The sequence below is a fragment of the Triturus cristatus genome, chromosome 2_2 (assembly GCF_964204655.1).
Source record: "Triturus cristatus chromosome 2_2, aTriCri1.1, whole genome shotgun sequence".
Taxonomy (NCBI): domain Eukaryota; kingdom Metazoa; phylum Chordata; class Amphibia; order Caudata; family Salamandridae; genus Triturus; species Triturus cristatus.
In genome coordinates this window covers 347,700,897-347,723,617 of record NC_140582.1, presented here as the reverse complement: position 1 = coordinate 347,723,617, position 22,721 = coordinate 347,700,897, and the positions used below count along the sequence as shown (strand labels likewise).

At 47.4% G+C, this 22,721-nt stretch overlaps 1 protein-coding gene across 1 annotated transcript in view; it reads right to left on the bottom strand.

The window, feature by feature from the left end:
* TACR3 (tachykinin receptor 3) overlaps window positions 1–22,721 on the bottom strand; it is a 1,209,419-nt gene that overhangs the window by 564,096 nt on the left and 622,602 nt on the right. The gene's annotated exons all lie outside the window — the stretch shown is intronic.

Here is a 22,721-nt window from a genome sequence, read left to right as displayed (position 1 = left end):
AAGACAGTATGCCACAATGTGGAATGCCAAGTAATTCCACTTGGCAAGAAATTCAGTTGAAAGAAATGTTGGTAACATTAAAAACGGCAGTACTTGTTAATAACGTCTACTCTGCACTTAATAATTTAGAGACTTTTGGGCATATTTCTTAAAAAGTGTAAAAGGATGTTTAAAACCTGTATTTTTGTAACCTGTAATTTTCAACAAACAAATCGATTAAAAAATGAATAAATAACTTTAAATTACCTGCCTATTTTTGGGAAACGGTGGTACTTATGAAACTTGTATACCAACCTGAACTGCAGAGGTTCAAATTCTGACAATCTAATGTGTAGATATTTATAATATGGCATTCGTACCTTGTTGGAACAAAATGGCCCTGGGAAGCTGCACTTCACTGCCTTTTCTTTCTTGCATCAATTTCTTTGACATTTGGAATATTAGATAAATGGACTATGTATCAAAACAACACTGAATCAGCCAGTAGGCCGCACCAAACTGTGACATCAGGTAAAGGACGGTATTAAACAAAACTGAGTATCATCCAAGATATAAGCCCCCATAATAGCTGCCCCACATAAGCAGCAAACCGTAAATGATGAAATGTATAGACATGAAATCAATATAAAAGTAGAATTTAAATAGAGTAAACTGTGGAACAACAAATATTTGAAGAGGGGTTAAATGTTTATAATAAGGAAGGGAGAACATACACACAGATCATTATGGGGTTTCAAGGAATAAACTTACCCCGTACTCCTCTCCCCCCCACACACCCCGGATTTCAACCCATAGTAGATCTCCACAAATGCCAACTGTCTTGCACTCTCTATATTTTAAATATTGGAAGGAAACAATTCTTTCCTAGCAGAAGGGCCTATAGCTGCTTGCTATAAAAAAGGTATTCAGGCTTGTGGTTGTCTGCATAATCACATTGATTAAGACCATAAACCATTTTTAAAGAGTATTTTTTTCAAGCACCACAAGTAACATAGTAAAGTGACGGTGCCAAGAAGTATGGATGTAGGGGTTTCTCATGAGGAAAGGAGTCACAATATATATATATATATATAAAAGAAAACAGGTGTCTTGAGAGACAGAAGAAGCCTGCATAAATACCATAGCCTACATTTGGATGTGTCATCATTTTCAGGAAGGGCCCCCATTTTTGGTCAGAAATTTCCAACTAGACGCTATACTCAAATGTTTGCATGAGTCAACTAAGAAAAATTAAGTCATTCATTTCGCACAAGTAGGCACTTTCATGTCACGTTTATTTCTGAATATGCATTGTATTTTCCTCCAGAGATCTTGAAAAACAAGCAAGCTCGCTAGAGGTGTTCCTTGCGGTTTTGTTTTTTGTCAATATCAGTCGCGCTCAAAATATTAGGGAGATATGCAATCCCTCTCCAGAGATCTTGAAAAACAAATACGCTTGCTAGAGGTTCTTCCTGTTGTTTTTGGTCATCATTAGTCACGCTCATATATTAGGGAGGCACTGTTTTTCTTAAAGAAAGTGAGTATTGCCTCCTCAAGTCAGTCAATGACTTGACCAAAGTTAGAGACAGCATGATTCTTCTCCTGGAGCACATGCACTTTAACCTGCATCCCTGGAGACTGCTTACAGATTCGACCAAGTAAAAGGTCCATTCAGTGACAATAACTTGAATAATTTGCCTTCATCATGTCTGGGGCATATACAAAGTATGTCTGTTGTTTTTTAGTGAGAAGTGTGCTGCACAGATAGACTGGTTAATAGTGAGTTGTGCTTTGATCCAATATGAGTGCTCTACACAAAATAGTGTTACCCTTTGTATTGAGTTGGTGATGTCCATGTCAGACATCCCATCTGACATGTACAACTTCCCCATCCCCCTCCCCAAAACCTGTCTACTCAGTGGGTGGGAGAGGTCCTCAGTCCCTTTCCACAATGTTCCACTAAAGGCTTCCACTGCATGGATAAAATGCACTCATCTGCCATTTGCCTTGTTGTGGTCATCTCCTTTGACAATGTTTGAGACAAAGGTAAATCACACCTGCACTTGTCTGCAATTTTCTGACTGCATACTTTGGTCTCACAAGCCCACACAAATCTGCCTAACAAAAGGGACAGGATGCCAGGTTTGGAGGAGCAGAAAAACGTTTGAACATCCTCTCAGCCCTGATATCACACCTTGGTCGGCAAGGGCCATAGGTACTGGCCACTCAGACAAAGGTTGGTTTAGCATCATGTTCTGGACACCTACAAGGCATGTACATCATTTTAGAAGAAGAGGACAACAGTCGAAAGGCTATATTTGCTGTTTTAGCCCATGCCACTATCTAAACCAATCACCAGTCCTGTCCTAGGGCCATGGAGGGTTATGTTGGTCTTCGTTTTCCCTAACATGAGTCCATCATCACCTTGCCTAATAGGGGTTGGACAAGAAACACTCCCTACTTCAGATCCCGAAACCACGCACCAAAGAAAGGAGCATGACAATTCTAATAATGGAACAACAGACAAACCTTGAGTCAATGGATTAGGATGGCTCTCAGTTGCTCCGGTGAAATGGAACAAGGACAACTCTGACAGCGCTCTTTCTCCCAACATAAATCATGATAGAAGCAGGGCAGGTCATCTGTCAGCTGCTATCCTTGGCCTCCATCTCCCACATCATGATGTAATGAAGGAGGACCAAGGCAGCTGACTGCACTCTCAGAATCCCTCTACTGTAGGCCTGGGCAGAGTTCGGCTATGCGGAATTCAGCGAAGTTATCCATAAACTCTGCCGCTCGACGCGGAGTTCAGCAAGCAGATGAGTGCGTTAGGTTATGCCGTTCATGCTGATTTTTAGTGCTGGGTATTTGTCCTGTGCTTGAAAATCAGCACGAATAGCACCATGTGCAGCACAAAAAGGCACTGCTTCTTTCTGCAGCTTGAGTAGATTTTCTACTCAAGCGGCAGCTTCCTCAACGTGAAGGGATGGTTTCTCAACACGAGCTGTCACGAACATCGGCGACCACCCACATTTGGAAATTTCATTGGGAGGTGGTTTAGCATTGAATTTTCCGCGCTTGCCAACTTAACATCCGCGTGCTTCGCGGAGCGCTGAAAACTTTCCAAACTCCATGGACGGAGCGGAGTTCACTCCCCAGGCCTACTCTACTGCGGGTAAGAGAGAAAACATTGAGGAAGATAGACAATACCTGCTGAGTTGAAACTTAAAAACACACCATCCACACACACTTCACTGTAAGTAATGAATTCTATATATGTTTGTATTACTTAAAATTGTTACAAAATGTTGTGACATGTAAAATACTGATAAAACCACATTTATCACATATTAAATGCAGTAAGATAAAATCCTGCTGGTAGCAAGCAGAAAACATAATCTCTAAAGTGCAGAGTGCGGATGATAAAACAAAAGTGCATAGTGCCAGTAGTAAATACATGAACTGTGCTTTAAGGTCTTATGGACAGGCAACCTAGTGGTGGGGCCCCTAAGGTGCGATGTGCTGATTGTAAAGAATAGTCCCTGGTTCACATCCAGTTGCATGACAGGGTCTTTGGTTGATATTACTGAGTTCTGAGCCCTTCGAGTTTGCTCTGTTGGTTAAAGTGCCGAGTGCTGTTTGTCCATCAGAGTGTCAGTGTTTCATAATCCACCAGGGTTCAGATATGTGTTAAAAGTGCCAAGAAAGTTTATGAGGGACTGATTGATTTTAGAAGCTGCTGGGATCGCTCAATGAATTTGGCGAATCTTACCAACTTCATGGGAGTTTCCAGTTTGAAGAGGTGATCTTCATCCTCACTGCATGTGCGTATATCGTATTTTAGAACCGCAGCTACATCGGCGGGAGTGGTCCACCCGCAAAGCGACACCAATGTTCTTAGTTAGTTTGTGGGTGGGGGAGGGGGGATGGGGTTGGGTTGAATTGTGTATCATATTAATCTGCTCACTGTAAGGACAGTGCCTGCCACTAGAGGTACTGATTGATTGTCTTGTTCGCTTATAATCATTGACGAAGTTGGAAATGTTGTAATGCAGAGATGGAGAGGCGGATCTTTGTAAGTTGGATACCAGATCTTGGACTAAATTCCGAAAAATGCACAGATGACGCATTGTTATAGGATGCACATGTATTTTCTTTCTTGTTCTGTTCAATAAAGATATTTAAAATAGGCTTTATTAAAGTGCAGCATGCATTTAAGACGACCAGACAAATGCAGATCAGATAAGCCAAGGATTTCTCTTGTGAGTGACATAGTCTGAATGCCCCGGTATTTGCTAGTGAATTGCAGCAGCTGTTTACGTCTTTGATTGGGAGAGCCGTGAGTCGATTCTTGCGAATAGGATCTGCATGAGGATTGGCTTTCTTAACGCACAGTTTAAGTATGGCTGGCAGTGTTTTTCTCTGTATCAGTTCAGTATGACCTGAATGTTGCTGTTAGACGCTTCGATAAAATTGAGATCTACCTGCCTGGATAAGAGCCTGTCTTGTTTTTTCAGCACAGTTTTTAAAGCCATACGGGGGTGTGCAAGGTTTTTCCAGTTGTCCGTGACCAGATTTAGTTTAGAGCAGACTGACATCAGATATTCTGACCATGGTTTCTTTCTGATTGTAAAAATGCCCTTCAAGATTTATTTAATTGTGTTTGAAGATGATGCATAAACTCGGGAGTAGCACCGGATTATGGCTGCCCAGTTCTCGAAGGACTGCTTGTTCAAGCCGAGCTCAAGACATACTATAGAGTTATGAACATATGTGGGTATTTTAAAGATTTGCTTGTTGGTGTGGCTGTCAAGTACCATGCACCTTAAACTTGATCTTCCACAGGAGCAGATGACTATTCCCGTAATCCCCACACCCCACTGAGAACGGACGAGTGAGCCCACTATCAGTAGAGAGGGGGAAAGGGGGATGGGATGAAGAGAGACTCCACTGCAATACCTCTTCTGCTCGAGTTTGGTGTTCTTTCTACTCAGCAAGGTATCTGTAACACAAAACACAACATTAACTACTTTCCAAACTAATTTTCCACCTCTAAGCTCCCCTTCTACCCTGTCGTGTCTCCTACCTTAATTTCTGCAGTAGTTAGCTTCTCTCTGATGATCAATAGAATTTGGTTTAAGCAGTATATGAAATAAATGTCCTTGTAAATAGCTGACTCTCTCACTTGGAAGCAGAAACCAAAATAGGTGGTAAGCAAAATATATATATATTATTACATACACTGCTTGAAGAAGAAGCAAGAGACTTCTGTCTATTATTCCTCCAGTAGAAAGTCATGTAGATTAGTCTTTTCTCTGTAATGTCCCTTAACAAAAGGCTGCGTTAGTATCATGCATCCTAGGATTCTACAGAGAAGTTCAAACTAGGACTAGCGCTTGAGGATGAGACTAATAAACTTCAGCTAATACAGCCTGAAAGAAGTATTGAGTCTGTGAGGAAGGAATGGAACCTTATCTCCCTCTTATGTATAACGCCCAGGACAGATTTTTAATCACTCGTTTTAGGCTCAACCTTTTACACCACCTACTGGCTGATCCACCAGGTTTTACTTCAACCGTTGAGCAGAAGAGTTCCTGCGGCTGCGACAATAGGTCTCCGTAGGATACCCTTCATTTTGTACTATTATGCCCATTTTATGTTTTACCTAGGCGTAGCTTTTTATTGGAATTTTAAAACAGGCAAAGTTTAAACATGCCAAGGTTGCCTTATTATTCTTGCAAAGGGCTAATGATCCTCATACACTGTTTTGCATTATGAATTTTATTAAGATTGCTTTAAGGTTAAGGAACTCAAGAGGGCGGTGTTGAATGAATTCTTTTGGCCAATTGTCTCCAACCATGTGTTATGAACCGTATTTTACTGATTTTAACTGTATATGTACTTTTATGGTATTTTTTAAGTACTGAATAAAGGACTATTGATTGGTTGATTGAGTCTGTGAGGCTGCAATTATCGCTATGTCCCACGAAGTATCAAAGAAAAATATGCTTGTAGAAAATCTGAGCCAAAAACTAGTAGCGCGCTCCAAGCCTGCCGATATATCCAGGGCAGGTTGAAAAATGAAGCGTGTTTAAATCGAAACAAGAACACTTACTTGAGAGGACTGGGACATTTGTTCTCTCTCTAATGTGGGTCACACAAGATGGCGCTGTATTCAAAGAAAGTCTCACTGTGAAGCTGAACTGCTGCTGATGTCAGGCAGAGACACGAACTACTAGCCTCGTCTGACAGGAATTCGGATGAAAAATTGAAGCACGGACGAAGGAACGTCAGAACGCTTCAAAATGACAGTTGAAGTGCGCAGTGCTCATTGAGCATGAGCGCGAACATCTGTCCTCACCACTAGCGGTCAAAACACTAGAACGCTAACTCCCAAGGAACAAAACGACTAGGAAAAGGCACTATAGCGGAAACGGGAGAAAAGGGGGAGAGTGGGATAGAACTGGTAACCCATTAAGATGAGAATCGGTGTAGCCAACTCCAGGGATAGTTAAATACTCTCTTCTTTGGCCAAAAACCAAACTGATTGGAACTTAGGAGTCTGGATTGCCCAATCCTGACAGTGGTACTGCGTCCGCTCCATGGTATCCGCTAAGGCCCCCGGGAAGGCTATTTGTCCATAACAAATCGAAGGTAGTAGTTTTGCTCTAATTTCCTTCCACAAGGCCTCGGTGGTAGGGCTTTGAAAATTGGAGTGAAGTTTGCACAAGTCATAGGCCACTGCCTTGCCTTTACTTTTTTGCATGTGATGTTCACCATGGACTTGTCGTTGCTAGCAAACCACACCTCCAAGTAGTTATAGTTAGGAGCTGACCTTATTTTCAAGTTTTCTGATCTCAACTGCAACTTGTTCTTTTAGGGGTAAAGGTCAAATATGACGACGTTTGTCTTCTTGCAGTTTGCTACTAGTTTGTGGGTGATGGTATAAGCATTCAGTGCGTCCAGGGCTATCTGCATTCCTACTTTTGTGTGGTCCATTAGGATCATGTCGTCAGTGTACTGCATTAAAAACAGCTGTTCCTGTCTGATTTTAGGTACAGGCAGATTAGCAGTTTAAAGGATTTTCCTAGGTGGCGGTGTGCAACTTAAAAAACCTGGTCGGAAGGACACATCCTTGTTTAAGGCATTGGTCCTTGTACACTTTAGCGGTCTCTGTGTTTTGGGTGAGCTGATTTTGACCCAAGTTTAGTAATAAAGTATGGGTATGATATCCAAGAGCTTCATTGAAATTCCCCAGTTTAGTCATTTTTTCCTCAAAATGTTCTCATCCACACCATGGAATGCTACGGAGTAATCAACAATGCATGCAAAGAGGGGGTGGTTATTCGGCTGCGTACCCTGCTCGACCAAGTAAGCTAAGACTATGATGTTATCTGTCGTAGAAGCCTCTTCCCTGAAGCCTGATTGAAAGATGGGCATAATGCCCTTGTCTCTGGCCCAGATGTCTAGATTGTTTAATAGTAGGCTTGCATGTACCTTGACTTTAAAGTCCAGCAATGCAATCATTCTGTAATTTGTCATATTTGTGTTATCTCCCTTTTTTGTATAGTTTGTAGAATCGAGACCTTCCAAGATTTGGGGATCCTGGTATTTACACTAATATGCTGATAAAGAGTAAGTCTGGATGGTGAACTCTGCTCCGTTCGTGGAGTTTGCAGAGTTTTCTGCACTCCGCGTAATTCGGAGCTCGCGGAGTTCTGAAAAACTTTGCTTTGTGCTGCGAAGCAGAGTTTTTTCCTCACTCGCGTTCGTAAATGTAAAGTTGGTGAGTGCGTGCGAGGAAAATCCACCTCCAAGCAAAAATTTTCCTCGTCCACGATCTTCAACATCAAGTTTGGGAGCACAAGCGAGGAAAATCAACCTCCCGGCGAGATTTCTCAACGCGGGCGTTCAGATTTCTCATCGCGTTGAAAATCCATCCGTTCGTGTTGAGAAAGCTGCTGCAAGAGTATAAATCTATTCAAGCAGCAGAAAGGAAGCAGTGCCCGCTTGCGCTGTGCATGGTGCCGTTTGCGATGATTGCACAGTGCACACAAGCACCTGGCACTGAAAATCACCTTCGAACAGCATTTATTTAACGCACTACGCTGCTTGCGGTGCTCCACATAGCGCCGCTGAGTTTTATTTGCACTTTGCGGAGTTGCACATAGTGGAACTCAGCAAACTATGCCCAAGCTTAATAAAGTGGAGTGAGAAGGGTGGCACAGAATACATAATCCTCTTTAAATAGGTAGGCGGGGAACCCTTCTGGGCCCATCACCCCGTACCGCCTTATGTTGTTGAGGATTTTGGTCACGCGGCTGCGGTCGCAGTGTGTTGGAGTTGGCTACTGGCTAGTTGTGTGACGTACCCTGGTTTTCGCATGCAGGTGGTCTTGTGATTTGCAGTCACGTGGCACTGGATGGTTGGTTTTTGCTGGCTCTGGAGGAGGACGTGCAGTAGAGTGTTTGGACATGCTTGCTACATATGTAAGCTGGGACTCCGTTGCGTCTGTCATAGGGATGTTGGTTGAGGTTCTTGACGTACTTCCAGAATTCAGCCTGACTGTTTTGTTTCAGGAGTTTGTGAACATGTAGCCATTGCTAGTATTTGTGTTGTTTTTATGCTGACCTACACAACTGCTTTGCAATTTTCTTTCTGTTGCACATTTGAGGTGAAGCTCCTCTGTCCCCATATGTTTATAGAAGCAGGTGGCCTGTCTCTCAGCTGTTTTGCTCTTTATCTCCTTTGTGCTGTAGCGTTGACTGACACAGCAGTTCTTTCCCTTGACTGTGCATGCTGGCTGGTCTTCCTTAAAGCAGTTGGTGCAAGGATGCTGCTAATGGTGGCCCTTGTGAGAATGTATCCACATCTGAACAATTGATGTCCTCCGACTGCCAGTTGCTTTTCCATTCTGCTAGGCATGAGGTGTTGGTTTTATTCCATTTCACTCTTCACAGCAGTGTGTGAATTTCTTCCCCAGTGGGGGAGCCCAATGTGTTTTGAATGTAGAGGCTAACTGGCTGCAAGGAAATCACGGAGGTTATTGGAAGATGATCACTGGCCTGCTGCTGTAGTATAAAGGAGTCCAAGAGTTGGTCGGAAAGGCAGTTGCTTATGAACACATAGTCTAGTGTTGAGGTGTTATTGTATGACTTTGGCCTTATTGTGGATGGGAGTCCGACTTGTGCTCACATCAGATGGTGTGTTTTAAGAAATGTGTGTAAGATGTTGCTAACGGGATCTGCCAGGAGTTTATCCACATACTTGGCCCCTATGTTGCGGGTGTTAAAGTCACCAGTCATCATTGTTTCACTAGTCGGGTACGCGTGAATCATCTCTTCCAGGGTCCCTACAAGTTCTCTCATCTTGCTGATCCTCGGACTATCTTTACAGCTGAAGTACATGTCTATTAACAGAGTAGGATTGTGCCCCTTCAGATTCAAGCCCAACAGTGATACGGCCTGTACCAGGGCTGTAGCTAGTTTGATTTTTACCGCAGTTACTGCCAGCGCCTAATTAACATAGATGTATAGAACTCCAGATGCTCTACCGAATAAGTTGGTGTTTTTGGCTGGATGCTGGAATTCTGCAAAACCCGGAATGTGTAATGGTGACAGTGTCTTGTAGACATAGCAGGTCACCACTCTGCATAAAGTTCAAAGCTTCAGTGTTGTCTGTGGAAGACTTGAGCCGGAATACGTTTCATGATATGATTAGTAGGGCCTTTGATCCCTGAATGCTAGGGATGGGAGTAGTGCATCCCTGCCAGGTTAGCAGCTAGCCAGCCCCAGTCACCTGAGCGATCCGAAGCTTTTGAGGCAGCTGTTATTGTGCATGCTGCTGTAGGCGTTTTTGGAGAGAAAGCACACCGTATTCTCAGGTTGGGAAAGGCGTTGCTGTGAGGGGCTGAGGGGATACCTCTCATTATGCACCTTGTTTTCTGTTGCAGTATTTTTGTACTGGAGCATCCCATCAGCATGTGCGGGTACCTTTCTTGTTCAGGCACCTGTAGCCGGATCCCCTAGCTAGCTAATTGAGCCATTTCAGCTAGTATCTTTTGGGCAAGAGCGCTGTTTTTCTGGCTGGCTAATGTCGATTCTTTTGAAGTGTTGCCACTCAAGGGTTTGAATTGTATCCTTGCCAGGTCATATGTTGTGTAATATGCCAGCTCTGGAATGTGTTGCAAAACTTGCAGGATGTGTGTACTGTTTAGAGTGTCCATGCTCCCACGTGAAGTGTATTCTGGTGTTGTTGTCGGAGTGACGGTTTTTATGTTTTCTGGTCTGAACTTGGTCAATGTTCATGGCCGAGAGTGTTCTGATTAGAGGGGTTGGACTGGTGAAGCCCGTTGGGAAGGATGTTCCTCGTTGGAGAGTTGTCCATTATCGGCAGTATGCTCATCTCTGTAGCCCCCATGATGCAAAGTGTTGCAGGTTGTCCCAGTGGGATTGGAGGTGGAGCCTGCGCGCTTGCCACCCTGTTTTCTGGGGAGGTTGAAGCTGTGGGCTGGCTATTCCCTGGTGGAGGGTGAGCTGGGCCTGTCGCTACTGCACTAGCTTTGCTTTTGCCTGGTTGGAGATGCATGGATTATTGATGGACAGTTTATTCTGAAATTGGAAAGAGCTTCTTCACAGTTTTGGTGGCCGAGTGAGGCATGGGCTCTGGCTCCACCTTCGGTACTACGTGATCCTGGTGAGTGCGGTGTCCTTTTAAGAGGCGGAGATGCAGGTTTTTGTAGTTTTTGAATACTTCTTCAAGCGCTTCTTTGCACTTCACTATAAGGCTTGCTTGTTGCCACCCAGAAAATTACAGAACAAAACATAAAAAGGAAAAGTGATATTTATTTTTCAACATCTCAAAATATTGTAAGGGAATACAAAGACGCATCAACTGTACTACCGAACTGTGGCAGGTATCTAATGGTTATTACCCAAGAGCCACCAGGTGAGCCACTGCGTTTTTCAATTGATTTTACTCACCTCAAAACAGTAAATATGATTTCTGAACAGATCTCAGATTCTTGATTTTATTTTTTTAAATGCTCAGTTCCGAAATATGCATTAAGACAAAGGGGGTTGTTTTCAGGGCACACCCCTCGGGGACACCATACAGACAGTGGTCCCCCCTGTGCTTGATGACAAGCTATGAACAGTAAACACTGGCAGCAGACTGAGTGGGCTTGGGGATTGGCAAAAGGGAATGCCCTGTAACCAGTGTTTGCTGGACGTAGTCATAGGGTGTGGACATTTCATATAAAGGCTTAGAAGACGGGTGATAGGCAGGACGTGCTGCGCATGTATGAAGACAAGGGGAGTGGATGCACACATGTTCGAATGTCATGGACAGTCGATTTGAAGGTGCACAGTTTGTGCACAAGGCATGGCAAATAGCCAAATCCAATATCCCGTGTCCACTGTGCGTGGCCGAATGTCATTCATAAGAGGAGATGCTCTGAGGGCAGGGGATCAGAATGTAGGGCATGCCATGCTCAAAGGCCATGCACTGAGCCCAGTGCCATTTTGGGTGGCCAAAGGCAATGTACAAAAGGTTCTGTCCGGAAGCAAGGGGAACAGCATGCAGGGCATAGAAAAGGCAGCCGAGGAACGTCACCCGAATGCTATTGAGCAGTGCAAAGTTAAGGAGATATAAAATGATAATAACTTTGAATTATTATTATTTTATGTTTCTTGTGCTGGTGAGCGGGTTTGCCCACTCCTATGTGCACTATGACTGTTTGGTCAACCCTCTTGGGCCGCCCAAAACAGTCATGTGCACATTCACTGTTCTCCATGCAGGCTGCGTAACAGCCTGCCTGCATGGAGAACATGCCCATGCCCCCATTCAGTGGCTGAGCATTGAACCAGGAGGCTCAAAACCAATCACAACGTTGCACTGAAGTGTTGTGATTGGTCAGGGGAGCCTGGATGTTCTGCCTGGCTCTCCTCGAGTCCCACGAGGAGAGCAGGAGCAGAGACGCGGAACCCGGCGGCAAGGTAAGTATATCTTTTTTTTACATTGTGCAACCCCGTCACCCCGTCCCCCCACACCCCCCTCAGCTCGTGCCTCTCCACCCGTATGTCATGCCGGCCGCCACTGGGAAAAGGTCACCACTATATGTTGAATGATAAGTTGGGAGAGTCGAGAGGGTGTGGAGTGCCTTTCTAGCCTCTGTAAAGTGTGCTGATGAAAGCTTAAACCCCGGAGTGGAATTGTTTTGTTGTTTGGTTTAATGTAGCTTTAATGCTCTGTTCAACCGAGGAGCTCACTGAGCATTATACCATTGTGTATCCGCATTGTGGGTCTGCCGAGTCATTTCGGAGTTTGCAGAACCGAATATTTTGCATATTTATTTGTGTATATTGCTTTCTTCTGCGACCCATCCCCTTGCCTCTGTGCCACCCGCTATTCTATGCTTGCCTCCCTCCCATCCGTTTTGGACATTTATTCATTATGTTTATTTCTTATGGAAGTGTTGGAAGACCTGATAATGCCTTATTGCATGTATGCCTAAATACATATTGCCATGGAATTGTGTCTCAAAAATGGCAAATAAAAGAATATTGCAAAAAAAAAAAGTAAGGAAAATGCGGGAGTAGAATATATGCAATTAAGACGTGCAATCAACACCCCCTGGATTCCATACATAGTTGTGAATCTCTAATAAGTAAGGTGAAGTAACCTGAACACAATAAGATCTTAGATGGGAAGTCCCTTGGTCCCTGAATTGGGAATCATACTTTATGTAAATTCAAGGTAACATTTAGAATGCCTAATGAGTGTAAATGTCGCAGATTGGTTCATGTATTAAGGAGTAAGGGGCATATTATCAATCATGGCGTTTAAATTATTGCCGCTTTAGCAGCAGAAAACTGCCGCTAAAGCCGTGATAATGGCCTTGATAATATGCCGCAGAGAATTCCAATAGAAGCCCATGTTGACACCAGAACATGACACAGTTTCTTGATAATATGCTCTTGTAATCTTTGCTAGCTCCTTAACAGGGCAGAAGGAGGGAAGTCAACATCTTCGGAAAAAGTAGAATGAACCAGAACCCACTGAAATGTGGAATGAGTTTGTAACAGCAATGAGAGACACAAACTCAGGAATACAGTTACCCTGACTTTGGGAGAACTGAAGGGTAGGTTCAATGTACTTCAATGTACTTCTGACCTAACTGACAGTGCTCCAATACTAAAAATGTATATATTAAGTGATGGAGTAATGCCACAATACCGAAAGTAAATTAGGTGCTACAACAAAAGTAGAGTAATTGAAAACAGGCAAACTAATTGCAAGGTTGATGTAAAACCAGGGAAAATGTATCTAAATGAAAGCTCCATTTCGACTCCTTAGAATACATTGTAGGATTATTGCTTGCAACTCTAACATTTTCGTGATTAAAAACCAAAAAGAATGAAAGCAAATACAAAAATACTTTGCAGGCAGTTTCACAAAGGCTTAATTTCACGTTGCAGTTTAACTTAAATATATGTCCCTGCTTTAATTTTATTTCATTGCAAATTACTATACCCTGCAGCTATTTACCCATCACCCATTGTACTACAAAGCTCTGCGAAGACATCAACTGCGACAGATTCAGATAAAGTGAGCACATGCAGATAAGAAGGGACAAAGAGGTGAAAATTTAGGAAATATTATAGGCCCATAGCTCTGGAATACCCTACAAGCTATACCCTATATGTGTAAAGGTTTCTCTGTAGCATCCTTATAATCTCTAGGGATATATCCCACCTAGAATATGCTTCTTACATGCTACAAATCTATCTGTCAAGAATCAATGTAGTTCTTAAGCACCCCCCAAAGTTACACGTTTGCCAAGTTAGACACATGGGTCTCTGGCCCCAATAAGTGACATCCCTAAGGAGCCCCTATAAATGAACTTTAGTGTGGTGCTCTTTAAACATAGGAGGTGAAGCATTGCAACAGTGTTTGGTACCAACGTGCATCAGAGAATAATAAGTACATATAATTTGACTTAAATGTTGACAGTTGTTCCCTAATGGCACCCTACTATAAAACTGAGTTATATATGTCTTCAGCAGATCGGTAGTGATAAAGTTCAAACTTTCATATTTCGTCCCTTGGGACTGTATAAAGAACTACGATAAGTTTATTACCATTTTATTTTTCATTCTAGCAACCGAGCTGAGTGTGAGGGCCGGCCCTTTGCTCCTGATTGGCAGCAGGGAGGAGTGGTGGGCTCTTCAGTTTAAAGTGTGCATTTCATGTTTGCCTGCTGTCTTGAGGCAGCCAGCCACACGTGCTCACTTTAAACCTCTCGAATCCGAGCTGTCTTGCATAGCTCAGTGGACAACAGGCACAGGCACCTAGGGCCAGATGGACGACGGTTTTTGCATGCGTGAATGGGTTTGCAAACCTGTTTGCACATGCAAAAACCAATAGGGGTATGTACCATTCCATAATAGCGAGTCGCAATTTATTTTATTTTAGAATTGCGAGTAGCTATTAGGACGGGACGTTCCCTTCCTAATAGCGAGCGCAACCCCATGTACAAATGCTTTGTGACCGCAATTGTGGTCGCAAAACACTCGCAAATTACCACCCTCTTGAATAGGGTGGTAATGGGGTCACAAAAAGGAAGGGGTCCACAGGGGACCCCTTCTCCTTTGCAAATGCAGGGGAACATATTTTTAGGGGCAGGCAGTGGTCCAAGTGACCACTACCTGCCTTTAAAAAATGAAACGCAAACGTTTCATTTTTTTCTTTATCAAATGCATACGGTTTTCCTTTAAGGAAAACAGGCTGCATTTTTTAAAAAAACTGCTTTATTTAAGAGCAGTCCCAGACATGGTGGTCTGCTGAGCCCAGCACGCCACCATACCTGGGAGGGCCTGCCATTCCCAATGGGGTTGCAAATTGCGAGAGGCTCATTAATATTCATGAGCCTCTCTATTTGCTACCACATAGGGAATCGCTAACAGTGTGTTACACACTGTTCTACATCCAAAATAGCGCTTCGCAAATTGCGTGTCGCAAAAAAATTGCAATTTGCGAGGCGCTATTTTGGGCGTCGTACATCTGGCCCCTAGTGCCTAAAGGATTGTTGCTCCAACCCATACCAAGAATTCCTGGTGCTTCTCTCATGCCTATGAATATTATTCAAAGCATGGGAGCAGCATCTGGATGATTTAGGGGAGTTGACTCTGGGAGCCTGCCCTGGGAGCCACAGACTCGGACTGCAGTGGCTGAGAGGAGCATTGCATCAGTGGTTAAGTACACTTCTTTTTTTTTATTTAAAAATGTATTTTGAGCCATTGTCAGTCACTGTGAAAAACTCTCACTACCATCAGCCTCAACTCCAGAGCTTTCCATGGCTGCCCGTTATAAACACTGTTTAAAATGAACTACAATTGAGAGCTTTGGCTTTGAGACTGAGGGCCCTGTTTGTTTCGGTCACTGCCTATCAGTTGGTCGAAATATTCTCCCCTCCACTTTCATTCCTCAGCAGCTGCCGCTATTCATTTTTTTATTTTTGGGTAGTTCTCAGATGTTATGAACTAAAGGCCTTATTTAGAGTTAAGCAGATGCAGGACAGTCTCCAGAAATGGCTGATTACCGTCGTCCGCATTTAGAGTTCATTGATGTCAATGGCGCTCTAAACACTGCAAAGAGGAAAATTGGCATTTGTTTGTCAGATGCCCAACTCTATTTAAGGATAAAATGCTTCAGTGTTTTGGCCCTAGCCAACATAGCATGGACTTCATGCCCATAATTTCCTTGAATTGATCTGATGTAGCCTTTGTTAAGTAATGGATGACAAAAAGCGTTTATTCATTGCATTTCGTGGGCTTTTGGCTGTCAATCATTTATTTGTAATATATGATCAAGTGCACAATATTTTGTTTCTGCAGCAATGATTTCTTATGATGGTAGTAAGTGGACATCTATGGTAAGCTTAGGGAGGCTTTTCTATAGGGCAGGGCACTAAAAGCAGCCCTGGCAAAAATGTCCAAACCAGCCGTGCTCCCTAACTCCCCCGCCCCCTTTCTCTCTCTCTCTCTCTCTCTCTCTCTCTCTCTCTCTCTCTCTCTCTTTTTCATTCCTGTCTGTAACCTAAACAGTGGCCAACTGAGCTCCAGTGACTCTAACATACTGAGGAAATGCAAAATAGAACAGGAGGGCAGTCTGTTCCTGCTTTTCCATCACCCCCAAGTAAGGTAATTCAATCATAAGATTTTTCACCTTGACTGTTGTGGGTTGTAGAATACTTTTATTCATTTATGTCCAGACGAGGAGGAGCCTAGCGCGCATCCAAGATGGTCGCGTGAGCACAGGGCTCCCCGGACCCTTTCTGCTCCTCGGAATAAATCCTGAGACTATCCTGAGTTGGTGTATGGAATCTGAGAGAAGAAGACCAGCTGACTATATATCTCTTTCCAAAATTCTAATCGGACCTGGGAATCCTGAGTTATCGTCGCCGGAACTTTTGGGACCCACCCGACGGAGGAGGCCGGGGTGGAGGTGACCCGTGGGGCCGGGCTGCAATTGAACAACAGCGGCCTCAGCGCGGTGCCAGTCACCGATTCAGCACTTTCGGTTTCGATTTTGGCCTTCAGGAAATCAGCTGGCGTGCGTGCTCAAGGTGGCGGGGTGCCTCTTGGGCCTCTGCCCGAGGTTTGCTTCCATCTGCTACGGACGGGTCTGACGCCTCCGACCCCTACACCGACAGTTTGTGATCCTTTCTCTGGCACCCGTGCACCCCTTGATCGGAGGTCCCATTGAGTGACGGCGCTCACATGGCGGGCAAAGGGGGACCGGAAGGGCGCAAGACCAAGGCCTCACTACGCGGGGGAGCGGTCCAGAGCAACAACATGGACCGCTATACCCAGGGCAGGGGGTCCCCTGGCGCTGCTGGCCTCTCCCCGGATGCTGCGGGGGGAGGCACGACCGTCGCTGCGGAACCTTCCCTACAGGACATTATGGGCGCCATCGAGGGCATCAGGGAAACTATCGCGACGCAATATGAGGCCCTGGCCCGTAAGATCGACACTGTCGCGATCGACGTCACCCTGATTCGGGCCGACCTCTCTAAAACCAACGAGAAGGTCCAGGCCCTTGATACACGGACCTCCACCTTGGGTGCGGAGGTGTCGGATCTGCGGGCCGCGCTTGGGGACATTAGAGTGGTCAACGACCACATGGCCCGGCGGCTTGAGGACTTCGAGGGACGGGCCCGACGCAACAATATCCGTATCATTGGGGTACCGGAGTCCTCCGACAGCCGCCCGGTGGACCTCGTGGTCGAGGAACTTATCCTGCAGCAGCTGTCCCCGGTTGGCCTAAGTAAATTCTTCGCTGTGGAGCGGGCCCATCGGGTTCCTGGCGGCCGGCCGCGGCCGGGGGCCCCCCCGAGGCCTATCGTGGCTAAACTGTTCCACTACAGGGACCGCGATGCTATTCTGCAGGCTTCACGGACCCGTGGCCCGGTCCGCTACGAGAACTCGATCGTCAACTTTTACCCGGACTTCACGCAATTGGTCCAGAAACAGCGGATGGGATTCCAGGGGGTGAAGCGCCGTCTCCGCGAGCTGGGCCTGAAGTATTCGATGCTCTACCCGGCGAAACTTCGAGTGGAGCATGGAGAGCGGACAGTCTTTTTTGACACTCCTGTGGCCGCAAGTGACTGGCTGGACTCGCTGCCGGACGGGGGTGGCCGGCCCGGGCCCTCTGGGGGCACCGCAGGTGACGGGTCCCCTTAGACTGACCTTTGGTCCTTGCTTTTGCGTTTTTGCACTGTACAGTTGGGTCTTACTTCTTTTGCATACTGTGTTTTACCAGGACCCGTGAGGGGTGCGGGCGGGTTCGGGTCCCTTTCCTCCTCCGGGGTCTTTTTGTAGAATGGGGTTAGCGGGGCGACAGGCACACTGCAAGTTGGGGGGGGTCTTAGGCCCGCAGGGGTGCAGGGTGGGGGGCGGTGGACTTGGGGTGGGGTTGGGGGGGAAGAGGGGTTGTTTAGTTGTGTGTTTTTTGTTTACAGGGCGAGGAATTGATTTTTATCCATATTTGGGAGCGGTGCTGCGGGCTGGGGGCTTCTTGCTCTATTGGAGGGGATGGGGGGAGACGGGTTGAGGCTTATGTCGTGGAACGTCAATGGGTTGGGGGACCGTATTAAGCGGGGTGTTGTACTGCAATATTTGCGCCGTTTGACTCCTGATGTGGTGTTTCTCCAGGAGACGCATTTGGTCGGCAATGTCTGCCATGCGATGCACAGAGGGGGATACCGCCTCGTAGCCCATTCTGGTTTCACAACTGGCTCCAGGGGGGTGGGCATTCTCCTGCGAACCTCCCTTCCGGTGGAGATCACGAGGATAGTCTCGGATGACAGAGGGCGCTATGTGTGTCTGATTGGGAGGTGGGAGGGGCAGCCCCTTACCCTGGTTTCAGTCTACGTCCCCCCGGGCCTCCAGAACTCCACCTTTGCTGATTTGGGTCGAATGCTGCTTGACCTCCCGGACGGCCTCCTGCTCATGGGCGGGGACTTTAATTCTGTGGTTTCGGGTGAACTGGATCGTCACCCACCGAGGACCCTCCCCGCTGCCCAGTCATGGCTGGGTGGGATGTTGGAGACCTTCGGCTTGGTGGATAGTTGGAGACTACTGCATCCGACCCAGTGCCAGTTCACCTTTCATTCGGGGGCGCATGGGAGTCTCTCCAGGTTAGACTACTTCCTTATGCCAGCGGCGCAGACTGGTCGGATTCGAGAGGTCAGACACCTGGCGCGTGGTATCTCCGACCATTCTCCGCTGTGGCTTCTCTTTGACACCGGGCCGCGGTCCGCAGGGCGGATAGCTCCCATTAACCCCTGGTACCTGCGGGACCCTGTGACTCGTGACAGCCTGGTTAAGGCCATGGACCAATACTTCAGTGAAAACGAGGGGTCGGTGTCGTCTGCGTTGTCCCTTTGGGAAGCCTTTAAAACTGTTATACGCGGACACGCCCTCGCCCAGATAGTGGTGGCCAAGAAGGTTAGGAGCGAGGCGGTGGTGAAGCTGGAGACTGACGTCTCGGGGCTGGAGTCGGCCTTGGAGGCGAATATTACTCCGGACGGGCTACATGCCCTTAGCCTGAAACAGTTCGAATATAGGTCCCTGGTCACTGACGCGGCCCAAACTATGTATAGGGAGCAGCAGGGCCGATTGTATGACGCGGGGGACAAGGCGGGAAAGTTGATTGCGTGGCTGGACAGAAAGGAGAGAGTGAATCGCGTGGTCCCCGAGTTGCGTGCTGCGGATGGTGGGTGTGTGACTGAACCGGATGAGATTGTGGAATGCTTCGCTGACCACCTCCGGGCGGTGTACTCCCCGGTGGCTGACAGGGACGAAGATGACTCTCGCCTCCTATTGAGAGATATTGCTCTGCCCGGCCTGTCCGTTGAGGACCGGGAGCGGCTGGACGCCCCCTTATCGTCGGATGAAATAGCGACCGCGATTCGTTCCCTTCGCTCGGGCAAGGCTATGGGTCCTAACGGTCTGCCCATTGAACTATACAAATTGCGTCCTGATAAGCTTGCGCCCTTCCTCGGCCGCATGTTCCGCGACTCTCTTGCGGCGGGTTCCCTTCCGGCCGACCAGCGCCTGGCCACTATAGTCGTTCTCCCCAAGGAGGGCAAGCCGCGTGACCGCTGTACCTCTTACCGGCCTATTTCACTGCTCAATGCAGAGCCTAAAATCCTGGCGAAAGTCCTGGCCAATCGATTGTTGAGTGTCGTGTGCGACCTTATTCATCCGGACCAATGCGGCTTCATCCCGCACCGCAACACCGCTCTTAACTTGCGGCGTCTGCACGGGGTCCTCGCCAGGGCGGAGCTCCTCACCGAGCCGGCCGTGCTGGCCTCTTTGGATGCCACGATGGCATTTGACACTATTGAGTGGCCATTCCTCTGGGCCGTCTTGGATAAATTCGGCTTTGGGGAGGGATTTATTGGCTGGGTGAGGCTCCTTTACACGGGACCCATGGCTCAAGTGGTGGTGAATGGGCGGGTCTCTCGGCCCTTTGCCCTCGGCAGGGGCACGAGGCAGGGGTGCCCGTTGTCCCCGTTGCTTTTTGCTCTCGCCCTGGAGCCACTCGCTGCCTGGCTCCGTTGGGAGCCCTCGCTCAGAGGGATCCGGTGGGGCCCGGGCTTTGAAGATCGGGTCTCGCTGTATGCGGACGACATTCTCCTGTACCTCACCTCACCGCGGCAGTCACTCAACGTCCTCTTTGACGTTCTGACCTCCTTTGGGAACAATTCGGGTCTCACGATCAATTGGTCTAAATCCTGCGTTTATCCCATCGCTGGTGGTCCTCCTCTCCTGCCGCCTCGGCTCCCGATTCAAATATCTCTGAGCGGCTTTAAGTACCTGGGGATATACGTTTCGCTGGACCCGGTGGCTCGCTACGAGCAGAATCTTCTGCGTCCACTTCGGCGGCTGCGGGAGGACACGGCCCGGTGGTGCAGGCTGCCCCTGTCCCCGCTGGGTCGGGCCGCGCTGTTTAAAATGATGTCCCTTCCCAGGTTCCTCTATGCACTCCAGAACTCCTTTGACGTTATCCCAGTGGCCTACTTTCGGGAGGTGGAGAGCCTGCAGAGGAGACTGGTGTGGAACGGCCGGGCGCGTATTGCTCTTGCCAAGCTCACTCTCCCCTGGTATGACGGGGGCATCGCGCTTCCTGACATTCGCAGGTACTATTGGGCCTCGCAGCTATCTGCCATTAACCACGCCACGTATGCGCCCGGCTTGAATCCGGCGTATGAGATGGACAAGTTCCTGCTTCCCGGCGGGAACTACAACAGGGCACTTTATTCCCGCCTGGCTGACCGGACCCTTACGGGTCCTACTAAGATTGCTGTGCGGACCTGGAGGGCTGCCACTGCGGCCACGGGCTGGAGTGAGCGAATGACATGTGCTACTCCCTTGTTTGCCTCCGACCGCCTGGGCAGCTTGTGGACCACCAAGGGGTTTGACCAGTGGGACACGATTGGTATCAGCAAAGTGGGAGACCTGTGGCACAAGGGCGCGGTCAAGACTTTCGCGGTGCTCCAGGCCGAATACGAGCTGACCGACAGGGAGTTCTTCCGCTACGCCCAGGTTCGACACGCCCTGCTCTCGGTCTTCGGGGAGGGGACCACGGTCCCTGTTTCCTCGCCCCTCGAGGACCGCGTACTTGACGGACATGTCCCTGATAGTACTATTTCTTTAATTTATAAAAAATTGATTAATCACCGGGCGGATCTCCTGGTGCGCCTTCGGGAGGCTTGGACTGGGGATGGGGTCGAATTGGATGACGAAGACTGGCAGTCTGCACTGTCGTCCCCCAAGGAGGTTGCCATTCCGGCTCGTCTCCGGTTGGTACAGCTCAAGATTCTCCATCGGGTGTATGTTACGGGTCCGCGCTTGGTCGCGATGGGATTTTCCGACGACGGGCTCTGTAAACGAGGCTGCGGGCTCAGCGCCACCTTTCTTCATATCCTTTGGGAGTGTCGCGAGGTGGCGGACTATTGGCGCCGGGTCCACACGGTTATGGGACAGGTCACCGGGGTTGTACTGCTGCCGGAGGTGCGTCGCTGTGTCCTGAATGTGTGGGAGCCCAATGACTACAACGCGGCTCAGACTCGGTGGGCGGCCCTAGGGAACATGATTGCCAAGAGGGATATAGCGCAACTTTGGGGCGCTCAACGGCCGCCCACCGTGTCAGTATGGAAGGAGAATATGGACTGGTGTATGTTTCGGGAGAAGACAGTGTATGTGGCCCGTGGCAAGCCGGGGGCATGGGGTAGAATTTGGGGCCAATGGAATGCGTATCGCGGAGGCATCTGTACGCCCCCCCTGGTAGACACTGATATCGCCATGTCCCCCTGACCCTCGACGGTTCCTGGCGCTTTTTGTAACAACTACATAGGGACGTTCATCTTCCTTGACCCCCCTTTCCCCCCCCCCCTCCGTCCCCGGCCTCCCGGTACTCCTCTCTTTAGCGGATTGCTCAAATGTTCTGACTGGAGTTTCCCGGGGGGAGCCTGAACCGCACTGGTATCCCTCGTAACTCGCCTTTTGTTTTTATTGTTTTTCTTTTGTTTCTGTTACTGTTGGACTGACGCTTGCTGTTCTTCGAGAACTATCTTGAGCCACTGCGGGGCAGTGCCCTGGGAACGGATTGCAACTATTGATATGTGTATATTTCCTTATGTACCTAGCGGCCGGCCCGGGTGGTTGTAGGCCCATACTTGTGACCGAATTGTTGCTTAATAAAAACTTTTTCAAAAAAAAAAAAAAAAAAAAAAAAAAAAATTTATGTCCAGACACCAGCACACTATAGCCATCCTTTTCCATACATACATACATTTGTTGCAAATTAGTGGGATCCCGAACTTGTGTTTGATAATACCAGTCAGCATTTAGGTTGGGCAATTTAAAATCCTCTAAATTGACCCAGTAAAAACATTGTTTTTGATTTTAAAATGTGTCTAATATTATTTAATATTTGTTTTTTCTAAATTACTGTTACCTCAATTTTTGCAAAAATTTTTGTGACCCAGAACTAAGAGATATCATGGAGCTTGATCTAGCTAGCCTGCACACTTTCACAATAGCAGAGCTTAGGGACCTGTGTATGGCTAAGTGAATACCAGCAACCTCCAATGCCAGGAAAACAGTGCTGATAAAGACATTTACAGCCTGGGCAGAGGCCCAGCTAGAGGAGCAGACCTCTGATACAGAGAA